The sequence below is a fragment of the Aythya ferina genome (assembly GCF_964211825.1).
Source record: "Aythya ferina genome assembly, chromosome: 3".
Taxonomy (NCBI): domain Eukaryota; kingdom Metazoa; phylum Chordata; class Aves; order Anseriformes; family Anatidae; genus Aythya; species Aythya ferina.
In genome coordinates, this window is record NC_140298.1 from 72,147,514 (window position 1) to 72,162,823 (window position 15,310).

Sequence of the window (15,310 nt, forward strand, 5' to 3'; positions counted from 1 at the left end):
TTTTTTTCTGTTGCTGTCACATGCTTGATTTAGCTGTTCAAAAACGACTTGGCATTCTTAGTTTCATTTCTGCATGCCTGGGAGCTTCCATCTTTTTCTCCTTAATAGTCTTTCTTCCTTATCTTGTGAACTTTTTGCGTTCAAGCCCCATCCAACCCAACCTTGATTACTTCCAGGGCTGCTCTCAGTCCATTCTCCAAACTGGACTTGTGTTTGGGACTGCCCCAGCCCAGATGCAGGACCTTGCATTTGGCCTTATTGAACCTCATGAGGTCCATGTGGGCCCACATCAGAAGCCTGTTAAGGTCCCTCTGAATGGCATCCCTTCCAGCTGGTGTATCAGCTGCACCATCTGTAAAGGTGCTGAGGGAGTGCTCATTCTGCTTCCTCAGATAATTCATATTCAACTGGTCATTAAAAGCCATCTGTTTTTCAGTCCGAGGTCTCCACCTTAATGTCTTGGCCAAAGAGATGGAATCTGCTCTAATATTCAAACTGAAGTGCAGAACATCTCTAGGAAGGGGAACCTGTCATCTAACTTCTGTGGTGGTGTGGGTTGAGCTGTTGGCAAAGAAATGTTGAATTGATGGCTTCTGTTCAGGTTTCCCACCTGGGGTGGTACAAACCTAATTTGCCTAGTGCTAGTCCTACCCACAGTGCAACATACCCAAAAGGCACGAGGCTTGGAAACGATGCTGAGGATTTTTTCCAGAAGTGAAATGTTCTCCCCAGCTGTATGGCCAAAACTGTTAGAGGTGGAAAAAACTGCTTCCAAATCCATTATGCATAACGTGAAGCCTGCTGAAGTGTTAAAGCAGAGCCTGCAGCCAAAGCCTAGAAAGAACAGGACAGTTGAGCAATGACTTGCTAAAGTTCTGTGCAACCACAGTAATGACAATTCAGTGGGAAAGTCAATGAGCAACTGAAGCGCTGCTCTGACTCAGCTACAGGAAACCAAGCAAACAGGGTTCTTGGGAAAGGAATGCAGAGAATCATCATCTTCCTAAATACACTCGAGTAAAAACCATTTGGATCTCAAATGCTTGCAGAGCTGCAGTGGGATTGTACCTACAGACAAGCGCTTGGAAGAGAAATCTGTCACTAAAAAGCTACTGAGACACATCGCTTAGAAATTTGTTCCATTTGACTTTCTATTATGATTTAGTGTAAAAATTGCTTGTAATATTTGCTGTTAGCACATTTCATGCCCGCAAGAAAGTACCACTGGAAACAGCAAGGTTTAGCCAAATTCCAAGTTAACGGTTCAATTTTCTATTAGCTCTTGTTACACGCTGTACTTAATACCAGAGCTGTTGTTACATTAAAAAAATAAAATAAAGCAGGCCTTGGAGTTGCTTCTGCAGCTGCCCGAGAGCTGTATCTTGATAAAAAGCTTAGCTGCAAGATGCTGAACTCTGCCCTTTGGCAACTGGCATCAATTTTAAATACATATATACACATATATGTGTAGTCACGTCTAAGAGCAAATTCAGACACACAAATATAACAATCTTTGCCTTTTTCATTCCTGGATTAGCTGCAACACGAAGCCTCATTTTTGCTATTATTTAGCGCCTATTGTGCGTGTTTCGTTTAAGCTGTAAATTCAAGTTACGTAATCTAAAACATCCCTGTTATTTTCCTCATGCACTTTTTTTCTAAATTATGCCAAGTCACTCAGTCCTTGCTCTAAATTCATCTTAAATATTTAAAATTGATGGTGCCTGCCTATCTGAAGACAGGCACTGGAACTAGTGCTTTTTAAGCCTGGAATGAGCAAGGGTGCCAGGGCGAGGTTGCTGATGCTCTATCCAAACCCTCAAAAAATCCACTAGCCCCAGGAGAAGTCAAACTGGATCCTTAGCCGGTGACCTTTTCAGGCAGGGAGCAACGTATTCTGTGACTGACATCCATTTGTTTCATAACTTGTAGGCTTCCTTGAGAAAAAAAAAAAAAAAGTATTTTGTCAACACCTTGAAAAAAGAGCTCAGTTTGTTACCAGTCTGAGCTGTGTTCATTCCAGCTTTAACTTTTCTACAGTCTTAAAATATAACAAAAAGTGCAACTTCTTCCTCTCCTCCCTCCCTGCTATCCATTGATTTTTACTTCACTTGTTTTAATGGGTAGCAAAAACTTATATTTAATTGCAGTAAGCAGGAGTCCAAGTACAAATTCCAGATTATCTATGGTATGTAACATAATATTTTCTGACTTGAAATGATGTTTATCTTTTAATTTCTCTAGAATATGTTCTTGAATATGTTCTCCAAAATATATTATTATATAAATTGATTTATAATATATAATATATTATTTATAATATATATTGATTTATAATACGCAAGGTGTTCGACCTCAGAAAGGCTAAATCAGAAACCCATCTGGTTTTCAAAGTGTTCCTCCACTCTGCATTTTGCTTGATTCACTGGTACGTGCAATCTAGTGGACTTGCGTATCACCTGTTAAACATAGCTGGAGTAAACACGTAGACGCTGGCACATCAGTCACTGTAAACTCATAAATAGCAGCACGGGTTAATTAAGATAATTTTTTACTAGGCTACTGAGAAGATTGCTCAAGTGCAAAAACATAAAGCATGTGCACAACAACCAAACCACACCCGTAGACTTATACACAGTCTGTGCTTTCTATTTTTCTGCTTCCATTTGAGCAGAAACAAAAGCTCTTCAACCAGGCTGCTCAAGATGAGCACTGGACCTTCTTTTGAAGATTTCACTGACCAAAAATATGTCCCTTCTTGAAGATGAGTTAGGAAAGCAGCTACCTCTTGTTTATAGCTTCGTAAATGGTTAGCTCCGAAGTAAAACTTTGTATGGATACAGCACTTGGATCCAGATTGCAATATTTAATTTGTATTTCATCTTGAGTAAGATGATCCTTAGCAATGTTACTTTGGAGATGCAGAGACTTTAAATTGAACTTGCCTTAAAAATAAGCGTAGATTTTGACTTTGAGACTGATAAACCAATAGCATTATTGATAATTTTGCAACTTCTGAGTCTGTTGAGCCACTACCACAAATAGGTTACAGTTATGTTATTTCACATATTTCTCAAAAGGAAGACAGATGCAATTCCATATTATAGCCCATCTTTCTGAGAGCATTTTTTTTTGTCTCACACTGTTGTGACATAATGTGATTGTGCTCATGTTTCACAGTTCAAGGGCATTATTGTGCAAATGATTTCCCTGAACTCATTGTTTTTTAACTGTAGCTTTGTAGATACCTGCCTCCCCGTTAGAGTTGTGGGTTCAGTTTGTGCAGTGGCCATAGAAATGGGAGTTCTGGTTGCATTTGTTCAATTCCCATCTGTTAAATTTTGTTGTCTTTGTGGGCAAAAGTAAGGATTTAGTACTTGTTTTACTCTTTTTGGACTTTCAGATGTGTTCACATGCCACTGACTGCCTAAAAGCAGCTATTAGTACAGTTACAGATAGGATGCGCTGTCCGAACCATCTCCCTCACAGCCCAAATTTGCCAATTTTAAGGGTTCTTATGGACTTGTATTTTACAGACATGCTCTATACACGTCTATAGAAAGCAACAGAAAAAATAAGGCAATCAAAATGACTCGCTCCCATTACAGAAGATATAGTTGTACCTAGTGCACTGATGCAGTGTTGGGAAAGCTGAAAAAAAAAATACACAACAAAATACTAAAGTCTTCAGACTGTACCTGCTGAAGCTCCGGTACCTACAGCTCATGGATACTGAGCATGACGTTAACAGGACTAGGGAAAACAAGTAGAAATGATACAAAATGAACACGTGAACAGCCGCCGTTGTAATTGACTGTACTCTTCGATGATTAATATTGGTTTTAATGTTAGTATTTAATTTGTTCGGCTGTGCTTTTACTGGTTTTAGCAAGATAATCAACTGTAAACTCATACTTCTAATATTCTAGTTTTAAACTTTATAAAAGGTTTATTTGCGGCTGTACTACGTTATTAAGTGTCCTGACATGGAAAAGCTGAACAATTTATACTGGTGCCTTTCAACTCTTCCGCTAATGTGCTGCTGCAGAACAGGAGGATACGTTTTCTGATTACCTGCTCCCTTAAGATCGAAATCGCTCAAATACTTCATTCCTGAAATATTCCAGCTATGCAGACCACCCAGAAGGGCTCAGCAGCCAAGAAGTTACAAACCAGAGACTTTCTCTTCCACTCCTCACGTTAGCGGGCCAAGCAGTAGGTAAGAAATGAATCGGCTCCTGGAGAAAGCTATCAATGTTTGTTTTTAATGAAGAAGCTATCAGAGACATGTAGAAGTCGCGCTTAAACCAGCTTTCATAAAACTGTCCCATCTAGCCCGTTTTTAAAGAACAGAAATCCAGCTGCAAACGTGGACAATTGCCATCCCATTTAGCCACTTCTCGGTTTCTTGCAGCAGTGAAGTTTGACTATCGGATTGTAGAGGAAAATCGGATTACATTTGTTTCCTGATGTTACAGATCTCAATCAAGCAAAGCCAGGGGAGCACTGCATTTTATACAACATAAGTACGCCTCTTTGTGTGCTGGGGAAGCGTGCTAGTACTGTTTTTAGTCAAGCTATATTATTACACATTTGGTTAAAAATGTCAAAACCTCTGTATAATTACAACCACTCCTTGTCCAGGTCAAGAGCTCTCAAAATGTGTCACTGTCTAAAATAAAGACGCATCTCTACAGAAATCAGAAGGGTGTAAGTGGAGGGTACTGCTTGGTGTGCCTGCGTGCGTATATGGAAGAACCACTACAGAAATACCTACAGGAGGAACAGCCAGCCACAGTCACAGCAGGGCCAGGAATGAAGAGAAAAGCATAATGATAAAACAATTAGGCTGAGCGCTAATTGAAAAAGAAGGGAAGCTCTGAGAAACTATTCTGCTTGATCTGTTCTGTGTTCAGAGAAGCAGGACTCTGTATATCCTTTTTTTTTTTTTTTGCAATATTGTATACAAATCCCTGGGGAATGTGGCAGATCTGGGAAGAAGAATTAAATCGCAAAACATAGGTGGTTACAGAAACAGGTGGTCAGTTCATACTGAATCTCTCAAAATACTCTCTTTCTTCAGTTTATGTGGTGGTGATTCAAAAAATGAATACAATCTCTACTCCACGTGATACATATTTTAGTTTTAAAAATGTACACCTGCGTATACTTGTATGTAACTATGCAAACTATGAACCTTGAAACCCAGACTTGCAGTGAGTCAGTAGGACTGCCTGCGGGAACTGAAGTCCTTACTCTTGTCATGATCTGATATGCCATTTGTTCAGCATGGAAACAGGATATTTTGCTTCACTTGACACAAGCACCTGTGGCGACCAGGATGCTAGAAAAGTGGCAATATGCAGAGGCTGAATGAAGTGGTCCTTCATTAGCAATGACCCTGTCTCCCCAGCATGATGAGGATTCCTTTGATAAGACAATCTTGAGGCTACATAAGAATAAACATATGTATCCTGAAGGTCAAGAGGCCTGGTGCTCTCTCTTCTGAGAAACCAAAGTGACATTGATTGAAGTCACCAGCCTGAAGACGTAGAGGTCAACTTTTTTGGAAGTATAAGGTAGATCATCACCATTCTCCAGCAGCAAAGATACTCAGCAGAGTATCTCTTGTTTCAGAGCCGCATGAGGATCAGTTTCTAAAATTCTTGAAAACACTTCTTGGAAAGAAAAAAAAAAAAGATGCAAGGATGCAGCTGGGGAATTCCAGAGAAGCAGCAAAGCCAACTACACTGCCGGTCACTGTGCATCTGTTAACGTGGGAGGAAGAGCTGGCTGGAAAGGCACAGAAGAAGGCATGAGACATTCTCTCTTCGCTTTTTGCTTCTAGTCACAAATTCAGGGCTGTTGCCTGCAAACTCTGAGCTGATTAAAGAAACTGAAGTGGAGAGAGATGTTGGCAGTGACCACTGCTCCTGCTGGAAATGCCAGAACTGGCCATTCTGTAGCTCTTGCCAAACACACAGTCCCTTGCCCAGACCAGTCCAAAGCTGGACTGATACCAGCAGAATCTTTCCATCTGGGTTGTTCCCAAAATGAAGACGACAGAAGGGTTTTTGTAATGCTTGTAATGCTTTTTGCCTTGCATTTTGTGTTTGCCAGAACAGTGAGGGCTGAGCAACCTTAAAGAAACTCAGATGGAGCCAGCTACACACACCATTACGTGCTTTAGCACACTGAATATAAGGGAGAGCAAGTTGAAAATGCTACTCTGTAGCTTATACAATGGGAAAAACTTCTCTGCTTCCAGCTACTGGTCATGCTTTCATATATATATATATGCACAGTAGAAGTGTATGGTATTACTCCTTAAGGATGGAATGTCTTGGGTTTTGTCATAGCGCCCTTTTTAAATGTCCCCTTCAAAATGAAGTAGTTTGGTGTCTTAAAATTGGTAATTGGTGGGTTTGTCATTAGAACATCTGCATCTAAAAGCCAACGTAGACTTCAATTTATTAAAACAGATGGGAAGAAATCTCTTTCTTCTTGTCAGGGGAATCCTGAGCCCATGGCAGATAGTAATAATGGACCCAAATGCGAAGAGGTTCAAGTCTGACATTTGGAACATCATGCTCAGTCCTTCAGGGAGGTTGAAGCAATAATAACAGATCAAAACACAGATATGTATGGCAGTTTCAGTTTAAAGGGTATTTTCTCTCACCTCCTGTCGCTCAGTTGCAGTGCAAAGGCAGTGCCGTGCCTGATGCCCCCCAGGGCACGCTGCTGGCTTGTGTTAAACTTGCTGCTGACCAGAGCCCCCAGCTCCCTGTCTGCAGGGCTGCTCTCATTCAAGTCCTGCATCCTGGTCATTTATAGAAGTCTTGAAGAGAGCTGGCCCCAAAATGGAGCCTTAGGGAACCCCGCTAGTGACTGGCTGCCAGCCCAAGGTAACCCCATTTACTGTAACTCAAGCCCCATCCATCAGCCCTTCGTTCATCCATCGTACCATGTATTGGTTTAGCTGTGTGCTGCACATTTTGTTCAGAAGGATACTGTGAGAAACAGTACTGAAAGGTTTGCTGAAACACAGAAAGATTACATCTCCTGCCTTCCCTTTGTAGAACTGAAATGGGAAAGAGACTCCTGAGTTAGAGATATGTATTGCTGCTGACTATAAAATGTGGTCCTAAGTGTAAACAACGTGCCTCCAGAATCTCCATGAGAGCAAATAAAAAGAGCTAAAAAGACCAGCGCCAAGGGGGTTTGATATCTGCCATTTTTATTACAGAACTGCACAGAGCAGCTGAAGATGTCTATTCACTGTTTAGAAATCCTCGAGAGAAGTTATAAATTCTTCTGTCCTCAGAGCAGATCTCCACAGCAAGAAAAGAATCAAATCACCAGTAGGTAGTGCCGAGGTATTTTCAGACAGCTCATCACTCCTCCAGAGTTTCCTAGGTTCGATGTGGAATCTGAGCTCTCTTGATTGCTTGCTGGGAAAAAGCAGCTGTTTCCCTGCAAACGTAAGTAATAAAGGATGGCGAGGTCTCTAAGCCTTAAGGGTAACAGACCTTTGGTTTTTAAAGCGTTCATTTGTATTTCTAGGGAAAAAATCTTTAAAAGGACACTTTAAAAAAGAACATAATTTTGTATAGTTCAGAAGCCAAAAGCGTACATTCCTCAATGTACACTTGAAAAACATCACAAGCTTACTGTTAATTGAAGCAGTTGTCAGCATTGACTTTGTCATTTTTAAATAAAGCCAAGAGTCTTGACAGCAGCAACAGAAATATAGAGAAATTCCCCTAGCGCGGTTCTGAGCCCGAGCTAACACATCCTGCCTCCCAGCCAGCCTTATTAGCTCAGGCTCTGCAACACGTGCACCGCGGCTCCACAGCTGCTGGACGGGAGCTGGCTCCCAGCTGGCTGGGTCAGGGCACAGGCAGAGAGGAGGCGTCGCTGTCTGTGCCCATCCCTGTAGATGTACCCTCGCATGACCCGAGGCATTGTCTGCTGTAACAAAAGCTTTTTTTTTTTTGTGAAGTGGTTCTCCAAATAATTGCACTTTAATTACATAATACGAACCACGTTGAAAGTGAAACAACAAAATCTTACAGGATATGGTGGTGTGAGTATTCGTGTCAAAGCGGCCACACCAAGCGTGGTACCTGGGCGTGTCTATGAGCCAAGTCAAGAAACACTGAACAGAACCCTTGTCTTGCTTTATACTTTAATTATTACTGAAAATACACAAATGTACATTGTCTTGTATAGGAAAGTGATTCCTTATAGAATGCTACATTACCAGCTAATACCTGAGACCATGTCATTTCCATGTTGCATCTGCAGTGTTACTTCCCCCTCTTAAAACAGCACTACGTGTAAAATATTTTCAGATCTAATTGGAATGGAAAAGATTATCCCGTTGCATTAGTTGCTTTGCTTCCCAAACACATTGTCTATCAAACAACGAGGCAAACCAGGAAAGCCAAGAACTACTGGAGGAATGTGGTAAACTCTGGCAATTCCCTTACTTCAGCTTTTTGTTTGTCATTTCTTCCTCAAGCAGTGGAAATGGTACAGATTTGCTACAGATTCAGGTCCTTCTTTCCCCTCCTTCCTTCATCCTTCCTCTTAAAAACAGAAGCAAGATACGCTGTCAGTGGCTCAGTGCACCACGTTTGCACTGGGCAAAGCCAGTGTAACTCCTCAAAATTACTTTTCCAATAGCTTCAAAGCCTTCAAAATCATCCACAATAGTGCTTGTCACAGTCTTCCTCTACAGAATTCCTTAAGAGCTCAAGAAAGGTCTTTGCCAGGTAGTGATGCCTTCTTAAGTAAAAAGCAGTAATTGTAAGCATACCAGCTGCCAGGGTGTGTTAAGTGACTGCAGGATCTTTGCAGTGATTTCCACCTTCCATTCTGTCATCTGCGGTGATTCATCTGCTGTGTTATGTTCCTCTGCTTCTGTACAAGTTAAGTTGCAGGAAAGACAAAAAAAAAAAAAAAAAAAAAAAAAAAAAAAGCTACTAAACAGAATCTAGGAGCAGATACAAGGGTTCACCTCTGGGTCTAGTGAAGTACACACAGTGTGCTCCCAAATGTTCTCAGCTCAGTTATGTCCTGAGTCTGGTAAGATTTGCTCATTTGCAGTCCCCAGTGGATCCCTCTTTCAAGTACTTGTCCAGGCTCCCGTTGAGTCCATTTACAATTTTAGGAAAGGAGTCTCACAGGTCTGTGATCTGTTTTGTTTGTCATTCTGAACCAAATACTTAAGGAGCAGCACACAAAGGTATTTCACCTTGTCAGTCTCAGTCCTCAACCCTCAGAAACTTTTGGCTCAAGACTTCCTAAACCAGAGAATGGCTGAAATTCACCTGCCATTTTATCATCTAGGCACTCATGTGCAGGTCTTTGCAGCAGGCTTTCATTTGTACAACCCCCAAAATATTGAGTTATCATCCAACTTCAGTACCTTACTTTCCACGACTTTCTTTTTCTTTTTGTTAAGTAATTTAGGAATATGTTTAAGAGTACAAATTCCCACAGAACTCCATGAATGATCTCTTCATTTTGAAAACAGACTGTTTACTCCTACCTTTTGTTTCCCACCTTTTAACCATTAGTCAATCCCTAAGAACAACTTCTTATTACAAGGCAGCTTAATTTCTTTTGATAGCCACAGTCTGCAGCACTCATTAATGCAAACAAATCTTCATTGTGGTGCAAGAGCAAGTTGTTCTTAGGAACACTCAGACCAATATTTCAGAGGGGCTCTTTCCATAAAAGCACTCTGAAGCTGATCACACACAACGGTGATCAAGCCCAGAGTTAGTTTCTATCCTGTGGGTTAGAAGCCTAAAATTTATGGCACCAAGAATTTTAGCCCAATCAACATGACATTGACCTAAAATACTCAAGAGTCCTTAGACAGTATTTTCTTTTTCATTTTCTTTTTTTTATAATGCTTGATTTTTCGTATCTGGAAGTGATTGGCACCATCTAGGTATTACAGTCCCAGTAAGACGCTTTTTCTGCTTAGGAACAGAATTTCAATTCACAGCACTTGTATATAAATTGTTTTTAAAGACGTATTTTAACTCTGATTTGACTGAACATTCTTCAGCAGTGCCAAAGCCTGTTTCTACCATCCCTACATGTTTTATACAGTGGCGTGTTTCAGTGGTTATCCTCCCACCATTAAATGCCTAACATGCATGGTATTGAATTATCCTTTTCCTATTCTGCTCTGGATTTGGGTTATTTTGGTGCTTATAGGGCAATGGATTTTTAGTACTTACAGAGATGCACACACAGGTATCTTAATGAATCTACCCACAAAGTATGAACTAACGTTTAAAAAGCAACATTCTAACACCTTGTTGTAATATCATAGTAAGAAAAACAGATTCATATACCATTTACTCTCCCCCAGGCTTCAGTAATACAATTCTTACTTTTTATACTGGCTGAGAAACACTTTCTGTAGGTCACTGGACATACCTACAAAAGCACGAAACTACCAGGAATTCCAAATTGCTGCCAAGTTACACCTCAATAAAAGCCTACTGAATTAAGACTCTGATGTTTCTGATGCAGATTGACTAATAAGTACTTTTTATTTCCTGAGCTGCAAACCACTTTGGCAGTTCTTGAGGTGTGGAAAAAAAAATGTTTTTAAAAGCACTTCACTAACAGGCAAAGCAGTGTTCACGTATAACGAAAACAAAACACAATTCAATAAAAATATTTCACTTTCATAAAACTAAGCCCTGGAAGCACTGATCAAAATCAGTAAATAAATATGGAACATAATCTGCTTTTACATAAATTGTATGGGAAAAAAATGCCAAGTGCCTTTTATATCAGTTTGCTTTCAGCATTTTCAAACAAATACAGAAAAGCCAGCTGAGGCCATAAGAGCCTGGCCCTGCAAAATAATGACTATTCCCAGTGACCTCTGAAGTCCAGGGTGTTCAACTGCTTTCAGCCCAACAGGTGTAACAACTTCTGTTTATGTATCTCCAATAACTGATGCCAAATAGTCTGAGGTCATGTAAAAGATTCCAAACATTAACATTTCATCAATTAACAAGTCACTTCCATAGAAAGCCACTGTCTTCTGAGTCAGCTGGATGACAAGTAAACATCATTCACTCTCCATTTGTCACCAGTTGCTTCAAAAGATGACCAGCTGCTGAGTTTTACTGGGAGGGATCCCAGCTCTAGGACTACCTGCAGGTCACTGCAGCAATCCTGAGCTCTGCGGTGCCACTCTCCTCCTGCCCCATCACTCACAGACTGAAAGATGTCTTCCTCCTCTTTATATATTCATAAATATATAAATATTTAAATATATATCTATATTTATATATTCATAAAGAGGAGGAAGTGTTCATTGCTTTTAACAGCTGAGTCCTTTTCCCATGAGGAAAAGGCAACGAGACAAAATGAGCCATTTTTGGCCTCCAAGGATCTGCTCGGTGGCGTCCCATGGGATAAGGCCCTGGAGGGCAGAAAGCTGGTTTATATTTAAGGGTCACCTCCTCCAAGCCCAAGAGTGATCCACCCCAACAAGTAGGAATTCAGGCAGTAGACCTGAATTCCTCCAGCCAAACTTGAACACAAAAAGGAAGCATACAGAGCATGAAGCAAGGATGTTTAGCATGGGAGGGATACAGAGACACTGTCCAAGTTAAGCAAGCTAGAGCTCAAATGGAATTGAATCTGGTCAGGAATGTAAAAGGCAACAAGAAGTGCTTCTGTAAGCACATAGGTGACAAAAGGAAAACGAAGGAAAATGTGGGCCCATTGCTGAGCAAGTCAGGGGACATGCCTTACACAAGGCAGGGAAAAGACTGAGGTACTGAACATCTTCTTCTCTATTTATATTAGCAAGACCTGCCTTCAGAAATTCAAGGTCCTAGAGACCCAGGGGAAAGGTTAGGAAAAGGAAGATGTACCCTTGGTAGAAGAGGATTGGAGCAGGGAATAATTAGGGAAAATATAAGTACACGAGTCTGTGGGCTCTGATGAGATGCACCCACGAGTGCTGAGGGAGCAGGCAGACAGATGTCATTGCAAGGCCACTCCCAGTCATCTTTGATTGCTCATGGTGACTGGGAGAAGTGCCTTAAGACTGGCAGGGAGCAAATGTCACTCCTACCTTCAAAAAGGGCGAGAAGGAGGACCCAGGGAGCTGCAGGCCAGTCAGCCCCACCTTCATCCCTGGCAAGGTGAGGGAGCATCTAGTCACTGCTTCCAGGCACATGAAGGAGATCACCAGTGGTAGTCAGCATGGATTCACCAAGGAGAATTCATGCCTGACCAACACCATAAGCTTCTGTGATGAAATGACTGATTTTGGTAGATGAGGGAGAGTAGTAGATCTTGTCTACATCGACTGGAGGAAGGCATTCAATACTGCCCCCCATGGAGAGATGAGCAGGAGAGAGAGACTGAAAACTGCCCGAACAGCCAGGCTCAGGGAATAGCGATCAGTGGCACAAAGTCTGCTTGGAGGCTGCCAACTGGCAGTGTCCCCTGGGGGTCAATACCAGATGATCCCGATTAACATCTTCATTAATGATCTGGATGATGGGGGCAGAGTGCGCACTCAGCAAGTTTGCTGATGACACAAAACTCAGGGGGAAGTGGGACAGTCCACTCTCCTCTTTGAGGAGAGGCTGAGAGAGCTGGGGCTGTTCAGCCTGGAGAAGAGGAGGCTCAAGGGGATCTCACCGTAAACACCTGAAGGGAGAGTGCAAAGATGGAGCCAGGCTTTTTCAATGGTGACAGAACAAGAGGGAAAGGGCACAAACTGAAACACAGCAGCTTCCATTCGAACACTGGGAAACGTGCACTATCACAGTGCACTATCTTAGCTGCTGAACTGGTTATAACTTTTAAGGGGCTACGAATAAACGCTGGAATCTGATTCCAGATAAGAGAAAAAGCAGGAGCCCAACAAAACATTGTAGGATCAGTTGTGCCCACGAATCCCTCCCAACCCCTCTTCTCCCTCCTCCTACCAGGCTCTTGGTATGCTGACTCCAAGACAACTGGAGTGAGAGCACCTAAATTAAGGACTTGGAATAGAAAGGACTCCCTCACTCAGCTTCTTCCCTGCCTCCTACTATGCTACATCTCACTCTGCAGTCTTTGATGAGACATACTGAATAGAATAAACACCGTGGAAATAAAACACCCCCTTCACTTTACTACTTTTCCCTGGCTGTGCTTTGTCTAACAGGGTTGCTAGGATTTCTTTACATGATCTTTAAGGGGCTTTCCAGAAAGGCAAAGACTGACACAAAGGAGTCTGGCAGACTTTTTTTGGTGACACCTATCAGAAGGTTTGGCTTGCAAATTCATAAACAAAGAGGCTCACCAATGTAGCTTTAAGAAAATTAAAATCATTCTCTGTAATACTGCCAGCAAATTACTTTTGTCCCACAGCTGATTTATATTTTGCAACCCTGACCTCCTGTCCAAAGTCTACAGCCAGAAATACACACTAGTCTCTCACAAGCCTTCTTCTGTGTCTCTTTGCACCTCACAGCACTGTGTTTAGCCATTTCACACAGAAGTATTTTACTGAGGAGTCCATACTGATACTCACAGGCAATCAGGTCTTGTCACATCTTCAATTTCAGTTACATTTCCGATTTGAAATAAGCCTAGAAACTACAATGCTCTTCTCCTGAAGCAGACAATTCTGCAAACAGTGCAGATACAGAGACTACATGTATATATATATACACATACACGTGTACCTAAAGGTGTCATCTATTATCATTTTGAACTACTAAGTTCTGTCTGTTTTCAATACAAAATACAAAAGGTTTTTGACCACAGGCACTCACCATCTAAACAGACAGATAAAACTCAAAAAAAAAAAAAAAAAAAAAAAAAGACTCCCTCTCATCCTGTGTTTTTAGAGAACATTTAACTTTTTACTCAGACAAACTACAGCCAGGGCCTCACAAAGAAAGTAAGTGTTTAGGAGGGAGTGAAGAAAGGGCAATTGCTTTCTGCTAAGGATTGGGAAGGAATTCCAAGCATGAAGATAAAAATCAAAAGAAAATGGAAAAACAAGAGAAAGTAGAAAGCCAGATTTATTCATTACGTGTTTTGGTGAACTTTTGCTTATTTCCTGTAAAGTAATTTAACTGTGATAATGTTTATTTGCTAAAAAAGGAAGTCCAAGTCTCTAATCTATGATCTCCCACAGCTAAGGTGTGCAAACTTAAACAGCTCAAACTAAAATATGCATTAACATGCTTAAATTGCAAGTAAACCCACAGAAACTAGTGCATACACATTAGAGATGTAGATCTCAAACATGATTGTTTAAATTTACCATTTGGTTGTCACTGACTCAGCTTGACCTATGTACCACCTAGGTACTTGCCTCTTGCAGCACGCACACATAAACGCCTTCAAGTACTGACAGGACTGCTAGCTGAGGCCTCAGAAATCCAAACCCTGGATCCTCAAAACATATATTTCCGTATTTATCTCATCAAGCAGTTCAATCTCTCTGGCAGACTGCGAGGATCCTTACAGCATCATTTTCATCCAACTCATTTAAGAGAGAAATTGTTGAAATGTGCTTGCCAGAATAAGATAGACCAAGGCAAATCACTGATGCCCATGGCAAGTTTAGCCTGACAATGAGCTAGAGCCTCTTTTAAAATAAATTTAGCACTAATGCACCAAAAATTTCCCAACCACACACCCTGGCTCAGAAGACCGAGATGGCACCGAGGCTGGTAATAAAAGCAAAGAAATGTACTGGCTCCTTTGTTAGCACTTCATGCCAGTCTGTGATTTACACAGGCTGATCTGGCCCACATTTACCTTCTCGTAAGGGCTTTCATCACTTTTAGAAAGTCCCTTGAGTGAAAGGAAGGCAGTGGTATTAATGAAATGTTATAGAAGCTCTGTTGGCTGTGATGATTTTTAAATGTGTATTCAGAATAGGGTGTTTGTTCTGGTTTATTTGAGCAGATTTTTTTGTTTTTAGAATTGCACTGATTTTATCTGAAGACATAAAGACCTGGTGCAAAAACTTAACTCCCAAATACAGTAAATAGAAAACAGTTAAGAGCCATTAAAAGGCTGGGCTCACTGCGCACATACTCATCTTATGCTGAGTGCTCAACGAGCTAAGCATCTATTTATCTCCTTTTAGTGGCAGAGCATGAAATTAGTCACTCAAAACCTTATTTTTATTTTTCAGCAACCCTTCAGTACACCGACCCACACAACCCCCCCGCCGCCAGGGGGCCGCCGCTGCCGCGCCGCCATTTAAGGGCCGCCCCGGCGCCCGCCTCCTGCTGGGGGCGGC